The 26,570-nt window shown below is 43.6% G+C and overlaps 1 protein-coding gene across 1 annotated transcript in view; it reads left to right on the top strand.

The window, feature by feature from the left end:
• The first annotated feature begins 14,379 nt into the window (after positions 1 to 14,379).
• The window catches only part of LOC149323872 (versican core protein-like), a 179,607-nt gene continuing 167,416 nt past the window's right edge, over positions 14,380 to 26,570 (top strand). The window contains exon 1 of the mRNA XM_089493620.1: positions 14,380 to 14,515. The gene's annotated coding sequence lies outside the window, so the exon portion shown is untranslated. The remainder of the gene's footprint in view (positions 14,516 to 26,570) is intronic.

Genomic DNA, 26,570 nt, shown 5'->3' with positions numbered 1-26,570 from the left:
GCCATGCAGAAATACACAACCAAAGCACTCCCAACAGATGGTCAACCAACCTCTGTTTAAAACCTCCAGAGAAGGAGACTCTACCATGCTCTGAGGGAGTGTGTTCCACTGTTGAACAGCTCTTACCATTATGATGCAGCAGGTAAAATAGAACAGAGAAACATCCAGCCCTTTTGATGATGACATCCAATAGCTCTTCATAGCCATGGTAGAATTAGGCTAACTGACTAACTATGACCAGATTTCCCCCAGTCAACAATTCAGTTTCCAATGGCCCTTGGGCAAGGCTGAGACAAGCTGGACTCCCAAGGTTATAGATTGTAGAAGCAAACAAAGAAAATCAAACTGTGCAAGTGTGACCCATCTCCTCCTCCCATACCTAGGAGAGCAGAACAAGCAGGTTATTAACAGAGGAAAATTAACTTACCCAGCCCCTTCTCAGCCTTCTTAGCCTCAAAGTGCCAAGCATATGCAAAAAGGATCAAACAAGTCACTAATACAATTTTTATAATATCATTTTATATCACTAGATAGTTATTAACATTCGACTATGACACTAACAAGGACTCCAAAATCCAACTGTCTCACGTGAAAGGCCCAGCTCACTACAAAGGGATCTTGCAGCATCTTTGAGACTTACTGAAAGGTATTGCATAATAACTTGTAGCATGATCTTTTGTAGACTTGGTCTACTTCAGCAGGTTCATGGAGTGGACTGATGCCCAGGAAGGACCTTTATAGATGTTATGACTACCTGTGGAAGTGCAAAACATGTGGATATGTGGATGAGTTGACAAATTCAGCTTTAACTATGTTTGTTGAGTAACAAAGGCAAGAAGGAAGATGTTGCCTTAGGCCAGGGTGGGTGGATGACCATATGAATGGTGAAGGAAGTTTGGGAATGTGGTGTGTTTAAGCTAGAAACCAAAAAGGAGATATGATAAACTGGCTAAGAGTAAAGATTCCATTTGAAAAACAACAGCACATAGTAGAATAGAGGAAGGGAGACATTCCAACACTTAACAAAATAGTAAGCTTAAATATATGGTAGACGGCCATGCTTGCTCTTCATTTGTCACTTCTGTGTATCCCAGTCAACAACTTGATGCTGTGCATAGCCAATTCATATTCAAATTCATAAAATATTTTCTGCGAAAGGCTATTATGGCTTCCTTGGTTAGAAACCCAGTTAGCAGCAATCCAGAAAGTGATAGTAGAATCCAAATTTGCCCCTCTATGAATGAAAGTGTTCCTTTAATTTGTGAAGAGAGATGGGATCTAGCAGAAGTTTCCTGTTGAAGGAAGGGGGCAAGAGAGCCATTTTCTTCCCAAAGCCCTCTTGCCCTGCACCATGGGGAGTTCCTCAGAACTGCAGATCAGCATGGGAAGTGGTACCATGGGATGCAAGGACTATGGTGAATCAGAGACAACTGCTCCACCTTGCAGCAATTTTTTCCAAACCCAAGAGACTACCACTGAGCACAAGTCTGGATATAACTTTAATGACAGTGGTGTCTGGTGGTTTCCATATCAGTAGGGAAGGATTCTGCTCTGGGTTTTGTGCTGAACTCTAAAGGAGCTATCCAATGTGCTGAACACTATACTCAAGACTGATTCAATACCTTGGATAGCCACCCACCACTATTGCCTCATGTAAGGAATTTGTTTGAGATAGCAAAACATGTCATTTAATTCATCCCAAGCACTGCTTACTTCAGTATTCACAGACACACACACACTTTTTCCATCACAGCTGCCATTCAAATAACCATCAGTTCCTGCTGGCTTTCCTCAACTGGTAGTGTCAGAGGAGCTTAGAAATGTGGTAGATATAAGTTATCTGAAGATGAGATTCTCAAAAGAGGGGCTATGGCCTTATCCGGTCTCCTGTCCCCAGCTGTAGCCCTTACATTTCTAATCCACATGTTGTTCTCATGGCTGCTGGGGTTATCAGTAGAAGTGTCTCTTGAATGGAAACCCTCTGACTGACTCAATAAATAGCTGATTAAGTAGATGAAAATAGCTGTCACTCATCTAGATGCTCTCTCTCCACCATCCAATCTTGCTACCCACCTCCTGAACAGGTCTAATTATCAGAGGTGCTGTGACATCATGACACCTTAAAAAGTCAGTCTAATTGTTGAGCTGGAATGGTTAGTTATGTACTACAGAGAGAGTGTGTAACTGATGTGAGGAAAGAGAAAAGATAACATTTGTTTAGAGAGAGAAAAACTTCAGAAAGAGAGAGAGGGAGAGGAGGAGGAGGAGGAGGAGGAGGAGGAGGAGGAGGAGGAGGAGAATAAGAATAATAAGAAGACGCTATCTGTGCTTGCTGGCAAGGAAGAAGAGGAAGGTCAAGAAGCTGAGATGGCAGAAGCCAATATTCTGTTAATTAAGCGCTGGATTTGTGGACCAAACCAGCAATCAGTGAATTTACTTTTAAAATAATCTAAAAGCCAATTAAAGCAATATAAACAGTTTCAACAATTTGAAACAATTTAAGTCCAAATAAAACTTGCAATACGACAGAGCAAAAACCAGTAAACGGTTTCAATATTTACACAGTGTCCATGTACTCACTGAGTCTATGGAGGGGTTATGGGAACACAGTTGATGGCCTCCCCCAACTACATTTCTAGACATTCACAGCAGCAGAAAAGAACTTTCACATGTACAAACATATGCAATTACTCAGGAATGCTCCTTTGTGCATTGGCTCTTTCACGCAGTCTTGGCTGTGTTCATATGAATGTGTGAATATGGTTATTATCAAGAATTATGATAATGAAGTCCATATTACCTTCTCCTAACGTCTCTCAGTTAAAAAAATGTCTTCAGTATCATTATGCAAGGGGATTGTGTAGCACCTTTGAGACTAACTTTGAGACAATGTAGCATTTTCTAGACTAATTTGGCTACATCTCTCAATTTCCTCAGCCTGATCAATTATCTTTGTGTCTTTGGATGTCTATGATGTATTTGTAAAGTTCAAGGTTTAAATTACTTTTAAAAACCTGGAATTTGAATAGTAAACGAAAAATACATTTGAGTAGAAAGAATTACCACTTTTTGACTCTGTCACTACACTCTGTTTGAGATGACACATCCCCATAACTATAAAAGTCACAAAAAGTTGCAGTCACACCAGAAAAGGTATGGCGCCACCTCTTATTAACTTAATATTGTAACTGGGTTATGTCTTAGCTGTTTGGGAAACAATTAATTACAAATGAGTTGTTATTTTAACTAATTTTGCCTAAGCCCTGAGATAGGACAGAAAGGCAGCTGTGTTCTTTGACCATCTTGAACCATTTACTCCTGAGTAATCTGGCAGCCTTCTTAAATGTTACTTCTATCTACAACGTGTGTAAAAAATGCTGGTGCTAGTTATTTCCTCCATGAAAGTCAGGATTACGCAGAAGACAACTGTTTCCATGAGGCAGAAACACAACAAAGGAAACAAAAATATCTGATTCACTGGATCACAGCTTCTGTTGCCACATTAAGTCTTGAAATAATTAAGAGGACTTCAGAAAGGCTTCCTGGTCTTTTCCTTCATGAATTCTGAGATGATGCAAACAAGCAGTACCTACGTAAAAACATGATGACCATGACTGCAAAGTGGCTCTTGTCAATTGTCATGCTGACATTCCTAAATAATATCCTCACCTGGAGCTGCTTCTAAGCTGAAGCTGTAAAGGGAATTGTCAGTGTGACTGAGCCTGTCACATTGCTATTCAGTACTGGGAGCAACCTTCTAATCCCATGGTTACTGTAACCAATCTGATACCTGAAGTAACTAGTTAATTAATATTTTTCTAAGTGCATGTTGCCATTGTTGTTAACTGTCATCAAGTCAATTTCATCTTACAGCAACCCTGTGAATAAGAGATTTCCAAATTACCTTACCATTTACCGCCTTGCTAAGATCCTGAAGATTCAAGGCAGTGGCTTCCCAAGTTAAATGTATTATTCCTCTTTTCTTGCTGCCTACTACATTACCAAGCATTATTGTCTTTTCTAGTGAGTCCTCTCATGATATGGCCAAAGTAGGACAGTCTTTGTTTAGTCATCTCAGCTCTAGGGAGAGTTCAGGCTTTGTTTGGGCTAGGGCCCTTTATTTGTCTTTTTAGCAATTGATGGCATCTCCAGAACTCTTCTGCACACCACAGCTCAAACGAGTTGATTTTCTTCCTATCAATTTCCCCCCACTGTCCACCTTTCACAACCATACATAGACACTGGAAATATTGAGGGGGGTACCCATTATTTTTTTCTAAAGTCGAGAAAGTGTGATTTGCCCAGTGGGTTTCCATGGCTGGGTGAGGAGTCCAACCATGGTCCCCCAAAATCATAGTTCAACACTCAAACCTCTATATCACACTGCTTCTCTTAGCATGGGATACAAAATAGTATTTTCCATGTTCTATGTTTTCAATTGTACTCTTCTTTTAATATTGTTAGCAGCTCTAAGTCTCAATTCTGGGGAAAGAGTGGGATACAAATAATAATAATGATAATAATAATAATAATAATAATAATAATAATAATGTTCTGTAACTCTCCTCTGGAGAACACAGTAATATGAAGTGCAAACATTCACTTACCATGAAGTACAGGAATTGAGCAAGAAAGAAGGATCAGGAGTACTTAACAATGGACAGAAGATCCAGCAGCTTAGCAGCAACCATAGAAAACAATATCAGACTTCATATTTCTCTCCCCCCCCCCCTTCAACATAATGAAATGCAGACTTACACATGGAAACACTAACAGATGCTCTCCTATGAGTCCTCAGTGGGAAACCCTATAACAGAGCCAACTAGACATTCTAACAGACCAGACCAGATCTTATGTTACAAGAGCAGCAGTGCTGGTGTTCCCCCGTGGTTCTTCCCCACTCTGCTCTGGTAATATTAACCATCACACATCAGGATGGGACATTTTAGTTCCCCCCGAGTCTCATTTTGCTGATGAAACCACACAGAACTAGGCATTCTGCAACATTTGCCACTTGAACAATTGTAAACAAGTTTCCTCAAATTTCCTGAATTTCAGACACTAGACATTAAAGAGTTTGTTTTATATAACATCCCAAACAAACAAGCAAGCAAAAAAAAAAAAAAAAAAAACCCTACAGGGACAATGTAATATACTGAAACAATCAAAATATCCTATGCCATTTTTGGAATACATGTGCCCCATATTGGGAGACAGAAAGAACAGATGTAATAATAATAATAATAATAATAATAATAATAATAATAATAATTTACTGCCACTCCCTGCAGATCGAGAAAAGATTACAACAAAAAATCAACAAAACAAAATACAAGATGCAATATTATCTAAAAATACAAGCAATAAAATGGTCAGCAGTACTGCTACCAATCATTAAAATGACCAAATCGTCATCTGTTTTCCATGATATCAAAGTCAGAATTGGGAGTCTTCTTTGAGATCAGCTATAGGAGGTCAGATGGATAGACCCGCTGGAAGAGATGCATCTTAAGTGCCTTCTTAAAGGCTTCTAAGGTGGTAATCAAATGGATCTCTTCCAGTAAATTGTTCCAAAATCTAGGGGCTGCGGTTGTGAAGGCTTTGTGAGAAGTTGTAACTAGTCTAGTTTTTGTATGTTCTAATAATTTCTTCCCTGATGTTCTGAGAGTGTGGGGCGGATTGTAGTAGTAGTAGTAGTAGTAGTAAATATTTTTTCTTGTAATCTGTGATTCCACAAAGCAGATGTGATGTGCTCTTGTTCTCAGTAGCATATCCCAATTTAAGTGAGATTGAAACTTTGGGATTAAAAACAATCCACACTAGAAGATGTTTGTAGTAAGCACTCTTCTCCTAACTGTCAGAAATTTCACTCAGGTCAAAAAGTATCCCACAACTCATTTCTGTTAAAAAAATAAATCCTCATGCAGGAGGAGGTGAAATTCTATGGGAGGAGATAAGAGCATAGTTACTTGCTATTCTAACCTCTCACCCACTCCAGCTCCAATACTGGCACAGGATGGTGTGACTTTGTCAATCCCCCCACATGACCTAACTGTTCTAATTTTACAGGAGTGAGATGGGTATGAACCACAAGGAAGAAACTCCTACAAGTTAAAAACCAGACTTCAGAGCATGTCCAGAAAACCTGGAGTTACAGGACAGAATGATTTAAAAGAGATATCTTCAACCTTGGCTCTAAACAAAGCTCCTCGGGCCAAGAAACAAAAAGTGTGTACCTCTTCTAGTGTAAATAAGGCCAAACAAACAAACCCCAATCCAAACACAAAACCCAATGAATCAGTGAAAATGGGAGTAGTCTAGTGTGCTTGAAGATCAACAAGAAAGGGATGGCACATTGACAAAGAAACACCAGCTTCAGCAATAGACATCACTGTTGCACAACAGAGTTAAAGCTGATTATGTCAACGATATTATGTATGGGGGGAGATGGGTTTCTACTGAACATGTTGGTTTGGAAGTCATACATAATACATATTTCCTGGAACAAGGTCACATCTCTCCTAATAATTGTTTATTTATCCATAAGAAGGCCGCCTACAGCAGTCAACAAGAACTATGGTGTTAGAAGACTGGAGATTACTAAACCTCAGAGGGGAACACCCCTAGCTGGGAAAACTGTGAATGTTGGCCTGCCCATGATTCTGGCACAGAAAGGGATGAAGTTAACAATTACAAATTTATTTTTCTTTAAAACTCCTTCTAAGTGGGAAATGGCATGGTAATGTTTATTTCCTCACTCAATTCCCCCCTTTCCATTTTTACTGGCACAAGAAGACCAGAAGGGAGACTTAGGAGTGCTTTTCATTCACTGACTGTTTTTCAGGACTTTAAAAGGGGTTAAAGCATGTTCTGCACAAAAGGAAAAGAATATCTCCAGCTAATGCATATCTAGAGTACAGGGGCAGAAGCAATTTCACAATACTAGGACTGACTCAACTTTACAAGGAGACTCCAGACCACATGTGAACCAGCAGCAGCAACAACAATTTCATGCCTTTTGTGGGGTTATGGCTGACAAAGCCCAAAATTAGGGGTGGAGAGGTGGCAGGCAGTCTCTTATGGAACTCTGCTACATACATAGAGCCTGAATGCTATAGGTTAATCCCAGTGAGTCAATTTTTGAATGGTGAATCAACATATACATAAATCAATAGATTTACTTTAATTAGGACTAACAATGTATTCAGACCATAGATGTTTTAGGGCAGAAATTCTGTACATTTTTTAGGGTAGAAAGTCGCATGCTCTCAACCTCAGGGGAAGACAATGGCAAACCTCCTCTGAACAAACCTTGCCAAGAAAACCCTGTGATATGTTCAATTTAGGGTCAGAAATGACTTGAAGGGAGCCAGCAACAACAAAGTGAATAATTACAATGAATTACTAGGGTTTTTTTTCTGTATCACTGTAATAATGGGAATGCTTTGTTTTAAAATAGAATCTTTCTAGGTTCTGGTAGAAAGGGTCCCTTAGGAACTCACATCATAGGTTATTTCAATGCACTCAGATTTTTATATGTTTATTTAGTGCCTTTAGATCACACCATTATAGCTCTTAAAGTAGCATACATGGTTTTCCTAGGTGGACTCAAACATTGCAGCTCTGACCAGGCACACACCTGCTTTGCAGCATCATGTGTCCTTGGCTCATCCCTCAGGATGTACCATGGATATGTTTTTGGTATATATGTGAATAATGCAGTAACACAACTTTTCTTGACGATACAAATATAGTTGGGAAGATGTACAACACTGGAAACAGTAAGATTTCATTAGGCTTTTTATTTACTTCTTTCTCTGAAAAAAAAATTGGTTGCAAAGTTTGGACATTTATGGCCATGACTTCCAAGTTATGCCATACAGAGTTGGAAAGGGGACTCTACAACATTTAAAAGAGACAGTAGTGGCATTTACAAAAGTTAAGAAAGTTACTTTTTTGACTACAGCTGTCATGGTCTCTCAGAAAGCATGGGCTAAATGATATCAGATATTTGACAATTTTTAAAATTGTTTAAACATTTTGAACAATGCCAGCTAGAAATGACCTACTCAATGGTAAACCAGCTTATAGATAATTTCCATTGATTCCACTGTGTGAACCAGAACTTTGTTACATTAATGGTATGTACAGAACTACGTAACACGTATGTGATTATCACCCAATCAGAATTTTACCTATATTATTATTATTATTATTATTATTATTATTATTATTATTATTCAGAGTCAGTGTGGTGTACCTGTTCTTTAAAATATTTAAAATACTCTCTTTTAATTTTTCCCCTGCTAAGGCATGGAAACCCAACAGGATGACCTTGGGCCTTAGATGAAGGCAAGGGCAAAGCCCCCTCTCAACAAATTCTGCCAAGAAAATCCTGTGATAGATTTTCCTTAGGGTCACTCTAAGTCGGAAATGACTTGAAGACATACACAACAACAACTAACATTTATCATCAATCAATCAGTCAGATGATGATTTCAGCTGGTTTTCAACACTTTCTTTGGAAAGCCCAGGATTTACTAGGACATGCTGTATCTGACCACCTCAAGATGCTCTATCCTGACTGTAAGAAATATCCACGTTGGGGCTCTGTGCTTGTAGAGCTTGTCTCATTTTTAAGTGGCTTCTGCTGAATTATCTGAGTTCAAACAAATAAGTTAAAACTTAAGAAATGTGCTAGATTACACTGACTATGTAATCCAGGATTCTGGTTCCATAAGTAGTCAAACAGGATAGTTTACAGGACCAGAATACCACCCTTTCCCAGCAACTGATATATACCCATAAGAGATGCCCATAATAGCTAGCATGCATTGATAGCCTTCTTCTTCATAAATTTGACTAATCCTCTTTTAAAGCTGTCCAATTTGGTGGCCTGCACTATGCCTCATGGCAGACATTTCCATAGTTTCCCCATATGGTGTGTAAAAGAGTACTTCCTGTTATTTTCTCTTAATCTTCTAGGGCTGTTCCATTGTATTTCAAACAACAGAGTGGATTGGGATGATTTAGATCAATTGGCATGGGCTTTAGATGGCCCAATGTGGAGTGAAATAGGGGCAGTCCAAAGCACTTTATACCAAAGCTGAGCATAGCTAACTGACACCTCTCTCATGAAATCTCAAGCACGAATCTCACCAGCTCTTTCCAGTCACAGTGATTTGGAGGTGGGATTATGGGAGATCATTGAGGTTGTATAAGGATTAACCTCTTTGTTCTATGTTAGAAGTATTATTGTTGCTGCTGCTCTTGTTAACTCATTAATTCTGCAAAATTGGAACTCCGGACAGCTTATGAAAGTAAAAACAAATACAGTTAAAGGCATTTATAAAGATAAGTAAAACATACAAAAAGTTATTGTTAGAATATAAATGAACTATTTGAAATATCAAAAACATTTAAAACAAATCCATACAAGTCAAAAGGTTAAACATCAGTAAGGCTACACAGTATTTCAAGTCCTTTCAGTTAGTTCCTAAAAGGTTCTTGGAATAGAAAACTTTTCATTTGTTGTCAGTAGGATAGCACAGAGAGAGTCATCTTAAATTCCCAAGGTAAGGGTTCCCAAAACCAGACCATCTTCCAAGTTCCTGCCAAATAAGCATGTGAAGGTGATGGGACCAGGAGAATGGCCTTCCCCAAACATCTTAGAACCAGGCAGAATCATATAGAAAGATATTGTCCTTAAAACTGTGAAATTAAAGATAGTTGCAGATTGTGAAACAACTGTAGGAAGGCGTGCCATTATGATTGTCATTTGAGCGGGTCTTGATGACTCTTCTAATTTCCTTGTGTTATGTCCATATTAGTCTTCCATTTTCCTTTCTTTTTACAGTTAGCCCTCCATATTTGTGGATGTAGATTCCATTGATAGAATCCATATCCATAGATTCTACATCCTCAGATTCAACCATTCACGGCTTCACACACACACAAAATACTTACAAGCAAACCTTGATTTTGCTATTTTATATAAGGGACAAGACCTTATTACACCATTGAACAATGGGACTTGAGCATCCATGGATTGCGCCCCCCCCAAACCAAACTCCAGCAGATACCAAGAGCTTATTGTAATTTGTTTAATAAGTCTGTGTATGCTTTAGTTAGAGAAATTTTACTTTCTTGTCCATTTTGTCCCAATTATTGTTCTTGTTTTTTAGGCAGAAGGAAGACAGAAAAAAGCAGATAAATTCTCTAGGGCCACTTTGGGGTAGTAGCAAATCTTAAGATTGCTGTCTGTGATAAATGATAAATCTGTAGGGGAAGACCATCTTACAATACCAACAGCCCTTCTCCAGTACCTTATGAAGCAGTACCAATAGAAAATCAAAGGCTTTCATGGCCAGCATCCCTAGTTTTTTGTGGGTTTTTCAGGCATCAGAGAAGATGCCAGCCACAGATGCTGGCAAAAGTCAGTAATAAACTCTTCTAGAACAAGGTCACATAGCCTGAAAACCCCACAAAAAACTAGTACCAATAGACTTAATCTGGACAGAGGCAGCAAAGACCCTGCAGCCACACTGGAAAATTAATGCAGTTTGACACTCCTTTAACTGTCATGGCTCAGTGCTATGGGATTCTGGGATTTGTAAGGATTCCATACAATGAAGCCAGCACAATTGAAGTGGTGTCAAACGGCATTAATTCTGCAGTGTGGTAGCAGCAGCTTTAGAATAGGAATGAAGGATGATAGTAGCAGAAGTTCTCAGGCAGGGGGAATATCAGGCCATGAGAAGGAAGTTTTCAATGTCAGCCTAAAACACCAAATACTTTAAGAGACAGCAAAGGGACCATCAGGGAGATTCCACCAGCTTCACCTCTGATAATAAGTTCAGCATGATTTTGTCACACTCTATAATGCATCACCAAATTCCATCAGTTGGTTTGTTAGTACAAGAAACAACAACAACAACCTTTCTTCAAGTATGCTGTCATTTCCTTATCATTATCATATACCTTGTTAAACTGTAATTGTCTTAATTGATTGATGCTCTGGGAACAGTGCCAGAGGGAAAGCAGTGTGAAATGAATTGCCATAACTGAGCAGTCAACAACAGCTTTTAAGATTTGGGTTTTTTTTTTTTTTTCCTTTTTAAAAAAATGGCAATATTTACTGATGCCTAGCAGAAAAACACCTGAAGTTACATGTCTGAATGTAATGACACAAATTTTATGCAGAAGTGTAAAAATGTTTAAAGTTATGCATGTGCTGTGTGCCTTCAAGTCATTTCTTACTCGTGGTGACTGTAAGGCAAACCTATCATGGGGTTTTCCTGGCAAAATGTGTCCAGAGGAGGTTTGCCATTGCCTTTCCCCTGAGGCTGAGATGCAAAACAACAGGGGATCTAGATTCCTGACACTTGATTCAGATTCAGGGAAAAGAATAGGCCCAGATCAACAGAGAATAAATCTGGCCATTCAGGTACCAGATTTAACTGGGGACCCACATATAGCCAATTATGACCAGTTGAATTCTTGTTCAGGCATTCACACTAAATACCTGAACAGGGCAGTCCAAATGTGGCAAACACACACCAAACTGTTTCTGGCCTCATTCCACTCATTTCAGATCTTGCTGTAAGGTCAGAATGGGCCCCAAAGTAAGGCAACAGACATTGCTTTGACAGGGCATGAAGGAAATGACAGACGGTTTACAAGTCCAGGTTACCAGGTGGTAACACTGGTTCTTCAACCACTGTGGCATAATGGACTGGAAAGACCTCAGTACCAGTGAACTACAAAGGTTATCCATCTCCTACAGTTGTAGTGGGGATGTGAGCCCTTGGAAGGCTACTGATGAATAATACACCAGTATTTGTATGAAGGGGTGAAGGGAGGGGGGCTCCTAATCCAACAGGCTCACCTGGTGATTCAACACAATTTGACAAAGCCATTCCTAGCCATTTTGCTTCCTGAGGTGTTTTGGTTGTTGTTGTGTGCCTTCAAGCCATTTCTGACGTATGATGACCCTAAGGGTTTTTTCTGGAGCTGAGAGTTTGTGACTCCCCCAGTGGGTTTCCATAGTTGTGAAGGGAATCAAACCGTTGGCCAGAGTCATAGTCCAACGCTCAAACCACTGCACCATGCTGGCCTGAAATGTATGTAAGACAAAATGGCTCCCTTTTCCAATTCTACCTGTCGAAACTGTCAAGACTGACTGCTGAATGCCAGGGAGCCTTTCACACCCCACAATTCAAGCATTACGATTCCACTGTAGCTACTATTCACAGTTCAGGGTGGGGAATGTAGCATTCTCAGTCAGAGAGCTCTAGCGCCTCACCAAACTACAAACCCCAGGTTTCCACAGAATAGGGTCATGGTAGTGAAAGTGGAATACACTTGTGTGCTGTGAAAGGACCCCTACACTGAAAATGGGTAGCAAATGCCGCCTCACCTCAAGGCAGCCAGCCAGTGGAGGGGTGGCAGGAAAGCCTTGTGGCACACAGAGCTTTGGCCCTCAAAAATGCAGCAGCCATGGCCTTAGGAGGCCTCCTCACTCTGGCTCATGGCAGGACCAGCCTCTCTTCTAAAAAAGCAGCACCAAAGGTGGTCATCACCACAAAGGTGGTGTGTGTGGTGTGTGTAAGTTCCCTGTCGACTTATGTGGACCCCATGAATTTCATGGGGGTTTGCTTAGGCAAGGACTATTCAGAAGTAGTTTTGCCAGTTCCTTCCTCTGAAATACAGTCATCCATCCATATTTGCAGCTTTGATATTTGAGGATTTGATTATTCATGGATTTCATTAATATGTTCTCTCTAGGACTGTCTAGGTCCTCCAGTGCAACTCTGTAGTCAACTTTAACTAAAAGTTGTGCTGAAAGACCATTTGTAGCTACTCCAGTGCCACTCTATGGTCAGTGTATGTTGGACATTGACCAAAGAGTTGCACTGGAGGACCTAGAGATTCCTAGAGAGGTGTCCTCTCAGGTAAAAACAGTGTTTTGGTTATTTGTGGTTTTTCCATATTCATGGGGGTCTTGTTCCCCTAACCCTAGCAAATATGGAGGGACAACTGTATAGCCTACAGCATCTGAACAATGTTGTGAAGAAAACCCTACAAAAACGACTCAGAGGCAGACAACAAGAACAACAACAAACCCGGTATTCCTTGGAGGTCACCCATCCAAGTACTAACCAGGCTTGACCCTGCTTGCAAGGTCTGACAGAATCGTGTGCCTTGAGGGCATTTACTAGGCTCCTCCAGAGGGAGGGGAGAAAGTCGTTTGCGGAAACCTGCCTTTGTTTTCTCTTCTGCCCTAAATGAGCCCCCCCCCCCCCTATTTTTGTTGCTATGAAAAATAAAAGTTTAAACGAAATAAAGCGCTCCCCTCGAGGAAGGAAGGAAGGAAGGAAGGAAGGGAGGGAATGGTGCAGCGGGAGACAAAGCCCCGAGCCCCATCCCCAAAGGGGGCTTGGAAAGGGCCCAGGGCCCAGCAGGGAACCGAGGGGGGGGGCAAAGCTCTGGGAAGGAGAGAGGCTCCTTGGGGACCCTGCAAGAGAGAGACCCTCTCCCGCCCCCTCCCCGGGCTCTGCTCTTGCTCTGGTCCTCCAAGCCTTTGGGAGAGGAAAGGGGGGGGGATGGTGACGAGCACCTTCTGAGGAGACCCTCGTTTCTCTCCGGAGGAAGAAGGAGGAGGAAGAAGAACAGAGGACGAGGAGGCGAAGAGGAAGAAGAAGACTCAAAGGAGGAAGAAGAAGAGAAAGAAGGAAGAGGAGGAGGAAGAGGAAGAGGAGGGAGAAGAAGAAGAAAAGGAGGAAGAAGAGAAGGAAAAAGAGAAAGAGGAGGAAGGAGGAGGAAGAAGAGGAAAAGAAGGAGGAGAGGAGGGAGGAATAAGAGAAAGAGAAAGAGGAGGAAGAAGAAGAAAGAGCCTCTTGGGGCTGTGAGGAGTTGAGGAGGCGCCTGGCCCTGGGGGCGGAGGCGGGAGGGGAGAAGCCGCCCCCTCCTCCCTGCCCTCGGTCTCCCCTGGGCTCCCTCTTGGGGGGTGTGTGTGTGTCTTGTGTGTGTCTTGTGGGTGGGGAGCAGAGCCCTCCTCCTCCTCCTCCTCAGCTTCTCGTCGGAGGAGAGGCCGGCAGCAGGGCCCCTCCTCTGGAGCTACTAAGGATGGGGGGCGGTGGCCCAGGAGCCCGCAGTTGTTGAACTTGCCAGGCAAAGCCGGCCGGGGGCTGCTGCTGCTGCTGCTGCTGCTGCTGGGGCTGGATGCCCGGGAGAGCCTCCGACGCCGGCGCCGGTCAGGTGTTCGCCCAGCCAGGAGGAGGGGCGGCCAGGAAGAGGAGGAGGAGGAGGAAGAAGAGAAAAGAAGAAGAAGAGGAGGAGGAGGAGGAGGAGGAGGAGAGGGAGCCCGGCCATCGTCCCCTCCCCGCCCTCTCCTGGTCCCAAGGCCCTCCTCCCGTCCATGAGGGCCCCTCTGGATTAAGCTCAAGCTCCTGGTCCCATTTCTCGCCTCCTTCTTTCCTTCCTTGCCCCTTTCGGCCTCCAACTCCTGGGGAAGGTAAGGCTACATTGCCCCCCCCTCTCCCTCAATTTTGGTGCCCTGTGATGATGATGATGATGATGATATATATATATATATAGAGAGAGAGAGAGACACTTGGAAGACAAAGCGTTTGAGAAGGGTTTTTATTGTTCTTGCAAAACCGGGGGAGAAGTCCTGTATCTTGGCTCTTTGCGTTTTTTGGGGGGAAGGGTGTGTGGAAGAGGGCGAAGCCCACCCCACAAAATGGGGGTCGGGTGAAGAGAGAACAAGAAAGGGCCAGAGAAGGAGGGAAGGAGGGAGGGAAGGGGTGGCTGGGTGGCCGGAGAGGGCTCTCTGAATGGCAGGAGAGGTAGGGATGAGTTGGGAAGCAGAGGGAGGGAGGACCTGCCTCCCTGGCACCTCGGTGACAATCCCTGGGGGAGAAGGGCCTTTGTAGGGCTGGAGGAGGCACAAAGCAAAGGAGGGAGGCGGGCTGAGGAGCCCAGCATCCACAGGGCAGAAATGATCCGGCTTGGGACCGCTTTCGCTGCTTTGACTCCAGGCTGTGGAATTCTGGGAAGAGTCGTTTGTTGTAGCACTCCTAGGCTGGAGTGGTCGGTGGGAGGTCTGGGAGGCTTCAAGGAAGCGATCCGGAGGTAGAAAGGCTGGCAAGGGAGCCCTTTGCCCCCTCGCCGGCTTCAACTGGCCCTTGGGAACCCTTCCCCCCTTTCTCTCTGCTCTTTTTCTTTTGCCTCCTCTGAAGAAGTCTGGATGGGAGACTTTGAACTGGGAAACCCCTTTCCATAAAGGAAGGAGAGAGCAAGGAAAGGAGGGGAGACTCCTAAATCCCCCGGGAAAAGCCCGCTCTTTCTCTTCCTGCCGAGGGTCACGTTGCAGCCCAAGAAGGAGGCTCCGGGGCTCTTCATTCATTCGCCTGGCTTCTCCGAAGTCTCCCGCGATGGAGCTCTTGGGAGAAGAAAAGGGGGCAGTCTGGGCAGGAAGGGACGGGAAAGGGGCCCGGAGAGTTGTCCTGTTTGCGCTGAAAAACAGCGAAGGAGCTGACCTATTGGTCCGGATTGCAGAAGGCTTCCTCCCCAAAAGGGACCAAAGTCTGTCCAAAGCTGAGTTAAGCCTTGGCAGAAGTCAGAAGGGGGAGAAAAGGGGGGCCCGATGGAGGTGGAGCTGGGGAAGGCGGGGAGACATTATTGGGGAGAAAGAAAGAAGAGCGGTGGGGTTTTGTTTCTGTGCTGGCGACTTGGGGGGCAGAGGCAGCATCGGCTGCTCCGCCTTCATCTGGCCCTTGCCTCCAAAGGCATCCGAGGAAGCAGGCTCAAGTCTGAAGGGAAAGCTCCTGCTGCCGACTTCTTCCTTTCAGTGAGTCTGCAAGATCCCTCTGCCTTTGGGAGAGTCTTTGGTGGGGTCGGGCAGAGGGATCCCTCGCCTTGCCTTCTGGGGCGACTCTGCCTCTTTCGTGGGGGGATTTCTGTCTGGCGAAGCAGAGAGAGAGAGAGACCCCAAAAGCGAGACCCCTCCAAGAGCAGCAGCAGCAGCAGCTCCAACATTTTGCGGAGAAGAGCGAACCTTAAGGAGGATCCAAAATGTCACCAAGGATGTCGGGGTGGGTCAGGGCACTCTCCTCCTCCTCCTCCTCCTCCTCTTTCTTCTGTGCCACAGGAAAGTCACACTCTCTCAGCCTCAGAGGATGGCCATGGCAAACCTCTTCTGAACAACTCTTGCCAAGAAAACCCCAGGATAAGGTTGCCTTAGGGTCCCTGTAAGTCAGAAACGACTTCAGGGCACACAAGAGCAGCAATAACAATAGCACAGTTTCATTTATATACCACTTCATACTGCACTAAGCAGTCTCTAAGGGGTTTACAACTGTAAGCTTATTGCCCCCAACAATCATTTTAGCAACCTTGGATGTTAAGCCTGAGTCAACCCTGAGCCCCTGGCTGGGATTGAACTCGAAACCTTGTGGTTTGTGAGCGAGTGGCCGCAGTACAACAAATGCCACAGGGAAAGTCTCTCAGCTGGGCAAAAAAGGAAAAGCTTTCCTCCAGCCCAGCTGCTTTCTTTCAGCCCTCTCCTCCCCATCCATCCTTATTAAAGCGCCCTTCAGAGGTTGGGACAAGGAAGGATTTCTGAGGAAGGGCGAGAACAACTTGGAGAAGAAGAGCTTGGGTCCGACCCAGAGACGTGATTCACCCTCCTCTCCACTCCTTCTCCCCTAGAAGAGTCTGCAACAAGGAGCCCAGACTCCTGTTGCTGCTGCTGCTGCTGCTGCAGCATCTGTGCAGATGCTGCATCGCCTTGCTCCCAGGTGGACTGACGCTGGAAAGTTTGGCCTTTTTTGTTTTACTGGAGGGGGAGGAGGAGGAGGGCTTTGGAAGAAGGGCCGCTGCGCCTCTGAGGGCATCCTAACTCGGCCCGGAGCCCGAACTCTAGGAATCCACGCGGTTTGGGATGGAACCGCGGCTCCCCCTACCGGCCAAGTGGTGTAACAAGAAAAGTTCACTCGCACAAGCGCTTGCTGGGATCAACGCCTCCCAAGGAAGAAAGGGTTTAGTGTTCTTACGTGTTCTTCGCATCACAGAGGGTGACCACAGGTCCTCCTTTTCCAGGACATGGCCTGCCTTTCAATCTTCTGTCCAGCAGGGATCTCCAAAGGTCCAGGATGACTATAGGTCCTCCTTTTCCGGGACATGGCCTACCTTTCAACTTTCTGTCCAGGAGGAATTTTAAAATGCCCTCCACTTTGAGGAGGACTAAGAAGCATGAATATACATTTCTATGAGTGTTTTGAGCTTTTATTTCATCATGTCCTACATTTTTATGTTTTTTATGGTGCCTTGCCCTCCTTTGCGGTTGTGTAATCTGGTCACCCTAACTTCACATCATGTACCTTCAAGTCACTGGTTGACTTATAATGTCCCCATCAGTTTTATAGGGTTTTATTAGGCAAGGAATAGTACTTATTATTTTTGTTTTTTTAAAAAATAATATCCTTGTTATTGCTGTTTGCCTTCAAGTCATTTCCAACTTATGGTTTGTTTGTTTGTTTGTTTGTTTGTTTTGCAAGCTTCTTTAGAGGGGGTTTGCCATTGCCATCCTGTGAGGCTGAGAGAGTGTGACTTACCTACGGTCACCCAGAGGCTTTATATGGCCAAGCCAAGATTAAAACCCTGGTCTTCAGTCCAATGCTCCAACCACTGCGCCACACTGGCTCTTTACCAAATAGTCATTTTTCCAAACATGGTGTGTATAACTAGATACAAAGAAAATTGAAAGCTCTTTTGAGACTATCCGTCAAAAATTATTTTTCTCAGTTAGTCTCAAAAGTGCCACAGAATTCATTCCCTTATGTCTTTTAATGCAAAATAGACTAGCAAGGTGATGTGTTTGAATGCTTCTTTATGTTGGCAACTTTTTACTGTGACTAGCATCCCACATCACTTTCCTTCCCACCTTTCCTCTTCCCTATTGGTTTAGGATAGAACGAGTGTTACAAAGTATCTATTCTCAATTGTAAATAACACATTGTGGAGTAAACAGTAAAGTCTGGTGGCATGTGAAAAACTTAACAAAGCTGGTGTGGCATAAACATCTGTGAACTGCAGTCCACTCAAATGTCTGGCACTGTACATGTTTGTACCAAATGAATTTTGCTTTCAACAAATGAAACAAACAAACAAATCCAAGCTGATTTAATTCTCTTTAGCAGTTCACTAAGGCTTAAATTGTATTAGTAGTCCCAGCTAGACCCTTTGAATCAATTGTTGAATAGTGAGTTGACCCTTAGATAAATCCCAGTGAGTCAATGGATCTGCCAAGAGGACTGCCTATAAGATGTAGGCCTTAGATTTCTTGAGCAATCAATCCCAGATTCCTAGAATTTACTTTAAAAAACAACAACAATCCTACAGCTAAAGTCTGGAAAATATGCAAGTCACAATACGTAGAGACATGTTGGGATTCTGGGGCAGTTCATTAAGTAATAATCAGTATGTGTGAATGAGCCAGTGGGTCACAAGCAGAAGGGCAACATCAAGTTTACCATAGATCACGTCAAACACAGTGTTTTCCAATGGACCGAGTTCACACAATGAACTGTGAGTCACCCAGTGATGACAGGGGAGTGGAGAGTGATGCATATGTGCACTGAGTCTCTAAGCAAAGGCAGGCCGTGTTCCTTTTCCTCTTGTTCATCTCTGATATTTTCCACACTTTGTGTCTGGAAGAAGGGCCCAGGGATTCTAAGCAAGAAGGCATATCTCCTTCTGTCTGGCTGTGTGTGATCCGATGCTACGAGGACCAGCTTTACCTTTTGGAAAAAATGAAAAAATAACTTCAGACAGCAGAAAATTGGGGGGGGGGGGGGCAGCTACTCCAGCCTTTCTTCTGAATGGGTTGGATCAGACTGCACAAATAATTCCTGGTTGGTCAATAGTGTGATGTGGCAGCTAAAAAAGCCAACACAATGCATCAATAGAAATATAGTGTCTAGATCAAGGGAAGTAATAGTCCCAGTCTATTCTGCTTTGGTCAGGCCTCACCTGGAATATTGTGTCCAGTTCTGGGCACCACAATTATAAAAGGATGATAAGTTGGAGTGTGTCCAGAGGAGGGTGACCAAACTGGTGAAGGGTCTGGGAACCATATAGCCCTATGAGCAGAGACTAAGGGAGCTGGTTATGTTTAGCCTGGAGAAGAGATGGTTAAGCTGTGATATGATAGCCCTGTTTATATATTTGAAGGGGGGGGTCATACTAAGGAGGGAGCAAGCTCATTTTCTGCTGCTTCAGATAATAGACCTGGAGCAGTGGATTCAAACTAAAAGAAAAGAGACTCTAGCTCAACATTAGGAGGAACTTCCTGCCAGTAAGAGCCAGACAGTCCCAGACAGTGAAACACATTTCCTCGGAGAGTGATGGAGTGTCCTTTTTGGAAGTTTGTAAACAGAGGCTGGATGGCTATCTGTCTGGGATGCTTTGATTGTGAGATCCTGCATGGCAGGGGGTTGGACTGGATGGTCCTTGGGGTCTCTTCCGACTCTAGGATTCTATGATTATAGTTAATAATGTGTGTGTGAGAGAGGGGCTTTACTGGTGGCAAGCAATGCAAAAGTATTTGCTGTACCTCATAGTATCAAATCCCCCCCCCCATTTGTTGGAAGAGGAATGGTTCTTTGCTTTATCTACTGATCCTCTGAAATGTGCCTTTAATGTTTTGTGTTGCTATGTGTTTATGTGTTTTCAGGTCAATTGTGACTTATGGCAACTGTATCCTAATGTTTTCTTGGCAAGATTTGTTCAGATGGGCTTTACCTTCTCTAAGGCTGAGAGGGTGTGATGTGTCCAATACCACCCAATGGGTTTCCATGGATGAGTGGGAATGTGAACCCTGGTCTCCTGGAGTCCTAAATACTCAAACCTTTTAACCATGCTGGTTCATATTTCCTTTAAAGCTATGGTGGTGCATTTTCAGAAGTATTGTGCACCTTCACATAGGAGAGATATTACAGCTGGTTTCCTAGTATTCCTGGGGAACACTTATATTTAAGTCTCCAGGACCAGATGAACTATATCCAAGGGTATTAAAAGAACTGGCAAATGTAATATCGGAGCCATTGGCAATAATCTTTGTAACCTCCTGGAGAACAGGAGAAGTCCCAGCAGACTGGAGGAGGGCAAACATTGTCCCCATCTTCAAAAAGGGGAAGAAAGAGGATCCAAACAATTATCGTCCAGTTAGTCTGACATCTACACTAGGAAATATTCTAGAGCAGATCATTAAACAGAGAGTCTGTGAACAACTAGAAAGCAATGCCATAATCACATAAATTCAACATGGGTTTCAGAGAAAGAAGTCATGCCAGACAAATCTGATATCTTTCTTTGATAAAATTACCAGCTTGGTAATTTGAAGGGAATGTTGTGGATATAGTATATACTGATTTCAGTAAGGCTTTTGACAAGGTTTCCCATGACAGTCTTGCAAACAAGCTTGTAAAATGTGAGTTAGACAAGGTAACTGTTACATGGATTTGTAATTGGTTGACTGGCCGTACCCAAAGGGTGCTCAACAATGGCTCCTCTTCATCCTGGAGAGAAGTGACTAGTGGGGTCCCACAGGGCTATGTCCTGGGCCCAGTGCTATTCAACATCTTTATTAATGACTTGGATGACAGAATTGGAGGCATACTCATCAAATTTGCAGATGACACCAAATTAGGGGGAATAGCTAATACTCCAGAGGATGGGATCAAAATTCAAAATGACCTGAATAGACTAGAGAGCTGGGCCCAAGCTAACAGAATGAAATTCAACACGGAGAAATGTAAGGTACTGCACTTAGGGCGGAAAAATGAAATGCACATATATAGGATGGGGGACACCTGGCTGAAGGAGACTACGTGTGAAAGGGATCTGGGAGTCCAAGTAGACCACAAGTTGAACATGAGTCAACAGTGTGATGCGGCAGCTAAAAAGGCCAATGCAATTTTAGGCTGCATCAATAATAGTATAGTGTCTATATCAAGAGAAGTAATAGTGCCATTATATTCTGCTTTGGTCAGTCCCCACCTGGAATACTGTGTCCAGTTCTGGGCGCCACAATTTAAAAAGGACATTGAGAAACGAGCATGTCCAAAGGAGGGAGACTAAAATGATGAAGGTTCTGGAAACCATGTTCTATGAGGAATGACTTAGGGAGCTTGGGATGTTTAGCCTGGAGAAAAGAAGGTTAAGAGGTGATATGATAGCCCTGTTTAAATATTTGAAGGGATGTCATATTGAGGAGGGAGCAAGCTTGTTTTCTGCTGCTCCAGAGAACAGGACCCGGAACAATGGATGCAAGCTACAGGAAAAGAGATTCCACCTGAACATTAGGAAGAACTTCCTGACAGTAAGGGCTGTTCGACAGTGGAACAAACTCCCTCGGAATGTAGTGCAGTCTCCTTCCTTAGAGGTCTTCAAACAGAGGCTGGATGGCCATCTGTTGGTGATGCTTTGATTGTGATTTCCTGCATGGCAGGGGGTTGGACTGGATGGCCCTTGTGGACTCTTCCAAATCTACGATTCTATGATTCTCTCTCTCTCTCTCTCTCTATATATATATATATATATATATATATATATATATATATTTGCAAAATGCTTTGGACCAGCTGTGTGTGTAAGCATGCATGCAAGCATCCAACATCAGAGCATGTGCTACTTTTGGTGTGGTGAGAGCCAGTGTTGTGTAGTGGTTTGAGTGTTGGACTAGGATACTGGAGACCAGGATTTGAATCCCAGCTTGGCCATGTGAATCCTCTGGATGACCTTGGCCAAGTCACACTCTCTCAGCCTCAGAACCTCTGAACAAATCCTGGCAAGAAAATCCCATTATTGACTTGCCTTAGGGTCGCCAATAATTGGAAACGACTTGAAGGCACAGAGCAACAATAATAGACTTGAAGACTTTTGCCTGTTGAAGGCACACAACAACAGGCGAAACATAGATGTTTCTGTCCTTAAAGAGCTTCCAATCTGAAAGGGACAATGAACCCTGGCACTTCTTTCATTTTTAATTTCACTAATTTGACTTTTAAATTAATGCAATATCAGTATGGTTGCTTATTTGGAGAGGCAGGTGAACAGATCTAGATCCTCTTAATCTTAGAAAAGAGGAATGAAGGGGGGAGGGCTGAAAGGTTGTTTGTGTGTGTGTGTCCCTCTGGCCCATACTTTGTGCAAAGAATATGCTCTGCTTGATCTGGCGTTGCTTCTGCTGCCCAAAGTGATGGAGCCAAAGATCAGTTCCTGGCTCCAACGGAAGAGGCCCTGAACTCTCACATTTCCTTGCCAAAAAGAGAAAGGAAAGCCTCCAGGCAGCAGGGAGAAGTGCAGCATTTCTTGAGGCAATGAAGACATTCATTTGCCGGCTCTTGCGTCTGCCTCAGTGGAAGGACAGGGGATCAAGGGTCCGATTCTATGACCCTTCGAGGTCCATTCCCAGTTTCTAGCCTTGGGACGGATACTGAGCTCAGCTCTCCACCCCTACCCTCCTGCAACTGATCTCCGAAAGGGTTTCTTCCAAGGGCTTCGGGATCCAGCCTGTCTTCTCCCGCCCCCCCCTCTTCTGTCTAAATTTCCCATTCCTTTCTTTCTCCGGCGGAGTAATGGCACAGAAAGCGGAGAGAGCGAAGCTTTCTGGCTGGTGGGGCTCCAGGGCTAAAGGAGAGGAAGTGGGAGGCTGGGAGGTCTAGTTCTCTGGCAGCCACGCGGAACTAGAGTTTCAGCCCAGAGGCAACTGGAAAGCCTTTGTCCTTCCTCGTCTTGGGGGAGTGAAATTGGTGGCGGAGGGCAGCCGAGTAGTTGGCTTGGTGCCTTTAGTTTAACTCCAGGCTGCATCCTCACTGGAGAAATAACCCAGTTTGACACCGCTTTAACTGTCAAGGCTCCATGCTCTGGAATTCTGGCTGTGGCACCAGAGGTTTAGCAAGCAGTGGCAGTATTTGCCCTTTACCCTTAGGGCAAGGGAGGCAGCAGCCTCAGGTGACAAATGCTGGGGATGGGGACAAGCAGGACCCTATCTGCTTCACTTCAGTCCTCCAGTCCTTCCCTTCTGTTGGGTCTTGGCCCTAAACTGCAGCCTTGCAATGTGAGGTTATTATATTGCCAGTTTATTCGAGTTCACTTCAGTCGGTCCATGCAGCTCTTGCATGTAGAAAAGGGATGGGGGAGATACATGTTGTGCCTCAGGCAGCAAAATGTTGTGGTTCAGCCTTGTGATGTGGCCAAAGAGGTTAATAAGCAGGGTCTCATACCTGGCTAGGGAAAGCTAGAGTGATGTCCCAAGGGGCTACTTGACCAGAGACTGAGGAGCACGTGGTTCTTGTCTGCTCAGTTGAAATACCTAATATCCAAGCCCAAGTCCTTTTTGTAGCCAATGCAGAAAAATCCCACACTCTCCCCGCTCTCTCGGGCAACAAGAATACCATAACAATGCACTAAATTAAATCAGCAACAATTAGCTGTGCCATTTATGACACCCCAAGCCAGCTGTTTGAGGCAGTTGCCTCCCTCTTCTTCATGGTGGGGTTAGTCCTGGATGGGTGCCTTAGCCTTTGCAACATTTACCAGAACTGATCAGTTTGTCTCCCCGAAGGATGTAGAAAGGCACAGTCCTTGAGATTTCTGTGGGAGACAGCCAGCAACCTATTTCACAAGCTTGGGGCAGACAAAGTATGTGTTAGGTAAGAACATAAGAAGATCTCTGCTGACTCAGACCAGGGGCCAGTTTGGGCCCAGCATCCTGTTTTCCACAGTAGTCATTCAGATACGTCTATCAAGATACAATGCAGACAGTAATGGTAACAGCTTCTTGCAGTTCCTTATTCCCACTGCCTGGTACATAGAGGTATATTGCCACTGAGCCTGGAGGTTTCCTCTAACTAGTATGACTAATATCCATGGACAGATTTTTTCCATGCTAAGTTTGTCTAGTCTTCTTTTTAAAGCTATGTAGACAACCACCTATTAAGCATAGCTGCTGCATATTTTAGCAGTTAACAAAGGGGGCTGTGAACATACAAAGGATTAGACATCTTGGATCTCACAGGAAGTATGTTTTGTATTGCTAATAGAATTCAAATTTTATCTCCTGGACTTTGGAATATTTTGTTCCCAGTGCCAAATGGCCAGGAGGAGGAGGAACCTGCCTGCACAGATACCCCTCCATACTATCTCAACACAGAACAACACAACAACAACACTTTGACAAAATGCAGGCCTGTGACTAATATTGTCATTTTTAAAAAACATTGCTTCTGTATGATTTTTAACACCTTTGCCTGATGAAGAAGCCAGTGGAGCTTCAAAAGCTTACATCGTGTATTTTGTGCATTTTGGATGGTCATATAAAGGTATCACTGTTTAGTGGATAAAAGGGGTTCCAATGTTACAAGCAGTTACAGTGGATGGCAAGACCAACACAGAAGCTCTTTTTGGGGCTTCTTTACAATGAATGGTTAGGAAATAGTGTACCAGTCTCGAGCTGTGGTCCTCCAGATGTTTTGGCCCAACTCCCAGAAGTCTCAGCCAGCACAGCCAATTAACAGGAATTCTGGGAGACAAGTCCAAAACATGTGGAAAGTCAAAGTTCAACACACCTTCGGAAACAGTTCGGAAACTTCACAAAGTCCAAAATGCTGCAGCTACAATGCTGAATGGGGCCAATTATAGGGAACATATAACTCCCTTGTTGAAACAGCATCACTGGCTATTGGTTCATTTCTGGGCACAATTCAAAGTACTGGCCTATAAAGCCCTACACAGCTTAGGTCCAGAATATTTGAAAGGCAATATCTCCCTATATGGACTTGTCGGCTTTTTAAGATCATCAAGGGAAGGCTTTCTCTTGGTCCCACCACCATCCCAGGCTCTCTTGCTGAGGACACGAGAGGGAGTCCTCTAGTCTCGATGGCTGCTCCCACCCTTTAGAACTCCCTTCTGTGGAAGGCTAGGTTGGCCCCCTCTCCCCTTGCATTTCACTGGCAGCAAAAACATTTTCATTGAAGCAGGGTTTTAAACATATAATCAGCACAGGGTGGAATTTTTTAAATATGGGGTGTGTGATTTTAGTTATGCTTTTTAACTTTTGTATGTTTTTATATTTTATACTATTTTAACTAGAAGCTTTTAATTGTTTTTAATTTTTTATTGTGATGTTTTACTAATGTTTTAACTTGTGAGCCACCTTCGGTCCCTTTTCACAGAGAAAGGCTGCATAGACAGGAAATAAAATAAATTCAAGAGCCATTGGTCTAGAGCAAAGCACAGGAGTAGGTACCCAGCAATAAAATTTTATTGCCAATCAAATTTTAACATGTTTCTCACATAGGGCAAGAACATCAGGATCTTCTCACTCAAAGAAAATGAAATCCTAGCTGCCATTCCTTGCCACCCATTCTTGTCTACACTGGAGACACAGACCCTGCAATCAAACACACTAGGACGCATCCTCACTTCCTTTCTTCATGATATTCTTAGGATTCCTTTCTATTGTGGGCATTCATACACAAAACCCTTAAGCTGTAGCTTCTTAAATACAGGATTCTAAAGGATTATGCCTTGGCTTGTGTGCTGGTATTCCTGTCAAGCATTTTTTGGTGCTTCCTGGGTACCCAAACAATGGCTGGCATCCTGTTGGTGAACTACAATGGCATCTTGCATCTGAGGAAGGAGACCAAGTCTATGAAAGTTTATGCTACAACTTCTTTTGCACAGTTAGTTTCAAAGGTGCTCCAAGATCTATTTGCATACAATGGCATAAATTGAACATATGCCATTGCAATTCACTTTTCTCATCAGTGTGGAGGTTGGAATTTTCTACGTAGTACATGTGACCAAAATCTCCCCAATCCCCCCTTTTCCAGCTGCAGATCCCCAAGCCTGACTGTCTCCCAATTGATGGAGCGTGCAGAGAGCAGCAGAAAAGCATCTTCCTATATCTTCCTATAACAGAGCAATAGCATCATCTACAGGGGCCTCTGAAGATCCCTGCAGATGCCTGTTGCTGTGTGTCCTTATAGGAAAATATGTTTGTTCGTTTGTTGTTCTCCACTGACAAGGAAATGGCTGGGTTTAGAGGACTGCTGCTGTGAAAATAAGGAATTTGGGAGAGGTCTATCATAGCTTCTTTTGTAGCTGTGTCTCCTAGAGCAGGATTGTGTCTAGTTTTATGATGGCATCAACTATCAAGAGATAATTCAAAGTTAGCATTTGATAGTTTATGCCCAGCTAGTATCAAGCAGATGTGTAGGTGTAATTTTTGCCTGTTGGGGTTTGGGTGGTCATGCTTGGACTCATAATGCCCCATGAATTTCCTTCAGAGGCATAGGATTTCTACCATATTTTTTTCCTGACCTGCCTCTCCCCTTCTTATTTTTCCCATGCAGGTAGTGATTTTGGAAATAGATTAGATTCCATCATTAGAACTGATTTATCATTATGCCTTCAAAGTCTTAGTCTGCAAACATCACAGGAGGCAAATAAACTCTCTGAAATGAGCCAGAGTGCAAGAGCAAATATGACCAGGGGAGCAG

This window comes from Sceloporus occidentalis, unplaced genomic scaffold (genome assembly GCF_023333645.1).
Source record: "Sceloporus occidentalis isolate IW3139 unplaced genomic scaffold, rSceOcc1.0.p SCAF_1, whole genome shotgun sequence".
Classification (NCBI taxonomy): Eukaryota; Metazoa; Chordata; class Lepidosauria; order Squamata; family Phrynosomatidae; genus Sceloporus; species Sceloporus occidentalis.
The sequence above is the reverse complement of the archived record's forward strand: the minus strand, read 5'-3'. Positions and strand labels throughout refer to the sequence as shown.